Raw genomic sequence first — 6,000 nt, 5'->3', positions numbered from 1 at the left:
CCCCCCCCCACGGAGTAAAGGCTGGTGGCTGTTGAGCCACCTCATTGCCTTCTGAATATCATTCAGGATAGGGTGCTTGACCTAGTTACAAGACCCAAGTCAAAATCAGAAATAATTCAAGCACATGCAGTTATAAATGTATTTAAATTGGTCATTTTTGACCGATGGCTTGTTCTGAAACATGTTACCATCCATAGGTGCAGTTCAGTGTTCAGAATAGGTCATTTCTTTTGCACTTCTTTACTGACCGAAAGGTTCTCCGAAGCGTCGCCATCCAGTGCAATACCTTCGCTCATGGTAACTTCACAGTCCTTAATGGATACGCAAAAGCATGAGTGATTGTGCAGGTTTTAATGGTGTGTAACATGTTTGTGTGCAATATACTTCCTTCACACTAACCAACTCTTTTGGCGGAGAGCTGCAAGGCCTTGTCATCTGCATACAGTCCACCATTACAGTGGCCTGTTGTTTAACGTTGCAGTACATACAATGTTCTACATTTGTGATCAGCTGTGTATTGAAATCTTCAGTTGCTGATAGACAGCCCATAATACAGCCGCGTCCCATTACTGACACTCTTAACCATTACTAAGCAATGTGTTTAAATGGAAAAATAAACAAGATACAAAATTTAGCTGATTCATCGCAAATATGTAACAAATGGACCGTGCATATTAGAATCTACAAACATTGCTTTGAAGCATCCAATAGGAATTGTGTGTCATACATTAATGTGCCAAAAATGTAAATTGTATATAACACAGAACCATAGATTTAAAAAAAGGAAAAAAATGACAGGTGATCTAATAAAACATCATCCAGATGAAACAAAACCCTTATTGCCCTGAAAACCTGAATGGTAGGGTTTGACTGTCATCTCTCCAGCCAATGCCATAAAGGGGATCTAGAAAGTACATCTCCCTTTTCTGTGTTCTCATTATCTGTTAAATGTGTTAGAATAGGAAACAGAAACTCACATTATTCTCATGACTTTTAAGGATGACCTTGTACGGAACACAACAGAAAATTGCAGTGCATCACAGCTATACATCTTTAAGCATTGCCTGTAGAATGCTTAAAGATGTAAAGCTGTGATGCACTGCAATTATGGCAATGATTAAGATGGCAATGGGAAACTTTGTTTTATAGTAAGTTTAAACAGAAAAAACTAAATCTCCATTTTTGTACACATATAGTCCAGTGTCCAGGTATCCAAACCGGGAGCAGAATGCAGAGTTGCTGCATTCACCTAGATAATGTCAGTAGGGAAAAAAGTCAGTATTTAATTAATTACAGTGTATTCAATACATTTGTATTGCATTGTATTCAACTACATTTCAAAAGTACTGCCTTTGTGCCTGACTGAGGCATGACCGTTAATGTGGCTGTCCACTTGATATTTGGAAGATGCCCTGTAGCTGCAGGAAGGACATGACAGGTACCTGCTGGATTTGGGAAGGTCATCCCCATGTATGATTGTAATGTGTCTCTATACATAAAAATAAAAAATAAAAACATGATTGCAAAGTCACAAACTACTGACTATCCATTGATTTTTTCTTCTTGTACTCTGATTAGTCTCATTACAGTACATATACCGCCGAACGCACTCTGATATTATAACAATGAATACTGTTCAGTGATCCCCAGTGGGGAAATTACTAATTACACTCTGTTTGTCAATAATCACTCCACACAGGTCTGAAATACACACACATGCTCAGGACCGATACATGCACTAATGGAGAGATGTTAGGGTAAGTGGGCTGCCAGCTGGACCAGCGCCCTGAGCGGTTGGGGGGGTACGGTGCCTTGCATTGCCCAGGCGGTGAAGTGGCATCTCTCTAGCCACCGATCCTCACTCCTTACTTTGGTCCATACGGGGACTTGGGCCGACTTATTCACATAACGTGACGATACACATGAAGAATATTATAAAAGGCACACTTACTTCCATTATTTATGATATGAAAGCGTCTGTCCGAAGTGTGGAGGGAGACAGGAGGAATACATAACACCAAACAGGAAGCATCACGGTGACGGCGGGGTCAGATGTTGGAGAAGGGGCAAGGTTAAACGTTTAACTTCAGTTCAATTTTATTTATAGTATCAATTCATAACAAGAGTTATCTTGAGACTTTACTGATAGACTAGGTCTAGACTACACTCCAAAATGTACATGGACCCAACAGTTCATCCTAAGAAACAGCATTTTTGATGTCACCCCACAAGTGTTCTATGTGACTGAGGGCAACATAAGGCCACATGACCTCTAAACTGGTCCTTGATCCCTGGTGTGCAATAAAGGCCCAACACCACGGTATGAGAAACATCCCACAACATGATTTTTACACGACCATGCTTCACTGTCTTCACAGTGTACTGTGGCTTGAATTCAGTGTATGGGGGGGGGGGGGGGGGGGGGGGGGGGGGGGGTTGTCGGACAAACTGTCTGCGGCCCCTAGACCCAAAAAGAACTGTTTTGCTCTCATCTGTCCACAGACTGTTGCGCCATTTCTCCTTTGTCCAGTCATTGTGTCCTTTGGCAGATTTCAACCTATTCAGTACGTGTCTTTTTTCAGCAATGGGACTTTGTGGGGGGGGGGGGGCTTCTAGCCCGATAGATTTGCTTCACACAGCCTTCTTCTGATTGTAACAGTACTCACAGGTAACTTTAAGTCTCCTTTGATTTTCCATTTTGGCAATTCTTCGATCCATTCTAATGGTAGTTGACCATTGTTCCCCACGTCGTTCAGGCTATCGATGCCGTTTCAAGGGCATTTTTGGCTCAGCAGCCAATCATTTTCTGCACTTCTTTATATGTTTTCCCCTCTCCAATCAACGTTTTAATCTAAGTTGGCTGTTACTCTGAGCAATGTCTGGAAGAACCCATTTTGAGTATTTCAGTGTGAAATGCACTATAACCAGCATGCACACCATTTGCTTCCTTCCTTCCTTAAATATGGGCCGTAAGTAACAGATGTTTCTTCTCAGAATCAGTCACCTCACTAACTAAACACAACACTATTGTTTTGAACATGCCTCTTTCAATTACAGATTCAATTACACAGAATGAGCAGCATGCCTGTCATGACTGTTGGGTTTGTTAGTTTTCTGTGACTCTACAACACTTACTAGTAAAATATTTGCCATGTAGAATTATCACTTCTACCAAAAAATAATGATTTATGAGGTTAGTGATGTTGGACTGCTATTCTTTTGAACACAATCTTACATAATGTGGGAAGATATGTAAAACTAAACTAGCATTTGGGTCTTAAAGGGTTGAAAAAGTAGGCTTTGTGCATTTCTTATATCTGACACGGACGCAACTTTTCCCAGTATGTAGAGTTAAAATTAACAGTAATGTCCTCATTGATTAGTCTGCTGGTTATATGAATTGTCCAGTAAGAAATGATGACATTTTACAAAACACATGCAGACGGTGCAATTTACAATGACATAAAACAGAAATACACAAACACCTCACATTGGAGAAGCTGACACCAGTAAAAATGCACATAAGAGTAAAACATGCTTTTCACGTATGAGGGATGACACTGTAGTATAAGCAACATATGTAGTCTAGCAGTAGCAAGGACATGTGATGGTGCTGTTAAAGGGTAACTACCGTTTAACCTGGACCCTTTTTTCCTATGATTTTGTGTCTTTCTTTTGCTGGGAAGACAGTGACAACCCTTTCCTATTCGTTGTGGCCTAACAGCGGGGTCATGACAAAGACAATGTCATTGTGATGTTACAGTGTTGAATGTGAGGCAACAAAGTTATCCTAACACAGACAGACAGGCGGGTTTTGTTATTTAAGCAGAACAAAAACAGATTAACAGAGTAACCGGGTCCAAAAGTTACAGGTAAAAAGGCGCAGGCAGACAGGCCAGCATAGATACAGTACGGCACATATTCTCTGAGAGAGTATCTCAGTGTACTGAGGCAGCACAAAAAGATTGTAAGCATTGCATGTAGCAATGCTCCCTTGTATTCCAAGTCACTTGGAAAACAAACAATACAAGTAACGTTTAAATTAAAGTCATACTAATATGGATTGACATGACAGGGGAGGTGAGGAATAATGTCTTGACTGTTCAATGTAACTCATGGTTCTGGACAGCATTTTAACTATTGCAAAATGACATGATGTTGTCTGTAAAACATATAGACATTTGAGCCAAAAGAGAATACATTGAAATGGCCATTTGAGTTTTACCTGGCTCATGCTCCCTTGACAGCTTTATTCTCCTCACTTGTCCCACAAAAGTAATTTAAGCAGATTGAAAAAAAGGTGAAGGACAAGCATCTCCTCCCGGGAAAAAACCTTAGAATACATGGACCTCAACCAGAGGGGATAAGAATTACAGGCGGACAGCAAGTTTGCAAGTTTACATTAAAACAAGTATGGAGGGGGGGCTTTGAATGTTTGGTTCAAGCCCGATGCATCCTGGGATAGAGTATGATCTTTGAAAAGGAGTAAACGTAGGGTAAATATTGAATAGTGGGGAAACATTTCAATTTATCTGTGCACAATTTAGTCTAAAAGAGAAAGAACAATTCTCTCGAGTATCAGTATTTTTGCTTCTTTGCTCATCTTCCTCATCTTCCCCCAGGGCCTTGGTGTTGTTTCCCTTCAGTGCTTCCACCAGAGGACGCTGCCAGCCTCCTCATCACAAACGGCCTCTGGGAATCCCTCCGGTCTTGGTTGGAGCTGTCGCTGCCTCCACGGTGAGGAGGTGACAAACCATCAGGGTTGCCAGGAGCTATTCATATTGTTTGGCCAAATCATTTGCCGAATGTCTGTACTAATACTGTACAGTAATTGTTTATCTCAGGCCACAGACAATTCACTCAGTGATAAAGCGGCTTGTCACACCAGCTCACACTATAACACTCTTAATAATTGTGTTCCAAACACATTGAGCGTATTCATCAGACAGTATCAGATTATACGTTCTTAAACATATCCCTCATTTGTGCACAAGCCAGAGAAAGTGCTGTAGATGCATCTACAGGGCAACTCTGTGTGGATGACGTCGATTTCAACATCACATCCAACTTTCTGTCTGCATTATTGAAATAATCTGTTCCGTCTATGAGTAGAACATGCCTACACAAAAGGCATATGAAGAAATATGACTTTCATCTTGACAATTGCATTGCGTTTGTAGTAGCCCATTGTTCAGTAAAAATGTTCAGTTTTGATTATTATTACTACTCTACAGTTGTAATAACAGAGAAGGCATTTACCCCGTGTCCTGTACAGACACTGATACGCTTGGAGTCATACAATGACAACAAATCATGCCAGTGAGCTAAATTTGTTCGTACATTAGTGGAACATAATCTTTTGAAGGGCGGCTCATCTTCATTAGCAGCTGTTGTGCAACAGGGCAGGTTCATTCTGCAAAACAGCCCAGTCAGCAGACTATGACTATGTGTAACGACAGGAATTATCAGTTCAGGGACGCCCCACGACTATTTTATCTAAGCTGCAAAGAGACAGTAGCTGAATAATGATGGGTCAAGAGTTGACCTTTTGTCAGCATGCCACATGCTTCTGACACAGATGGATGGGGTTGTACGGTCTAAAAGCCGCTGAGTTGAGAAATGTGTCAATCGGTTTTTTAACACAGGGAGTTTGTGGACCTGCAACACAAATTACGACAAGACTCCCTGGCATACGCGTTTGTTTGTTTGTTTGTTAGAGCCTGGCGTTGTGAAGATCCCAACACCAACGTTGTTACCAACCCTTGCCTGTATTTGAAGCCCCTAATGATGGATGTGATGTACAACCTTAGACGAACGTTAACATTTGTGTTGTCCTTTTTGTCTCAGGGACTTGTTTATTTTAGTCACATGTTGTATTAGCCTGGTGTTGTGCTTTTGGGGGTCCCTGGGGCCTTTTTCACATCATGTCAACTGCCGTCGTGGCCTCGCCCCAGAATCGGGTTATGCGTAGCCTATGGACCACCATAATCTCGCCTCGTC

This window comes from Etheostoma cragini, chromosome 2 (assembly GCF_013103735.1).
Source record: "Etheostoma cragini isolate CJK2018 chromosome 2, CSU_Ecrag_1.0, whole genome shotgun sequence".
NCBI classification, from domain to species: domain Eukaryota; kingdom Metazoa; phylum Chordata; class Actinopteri; order Perciformes; family Percidae; genus Etheostoma; species Etheostoma cragini.
This window is presented reverse-complemented; position numbering follows the sequence as displayed.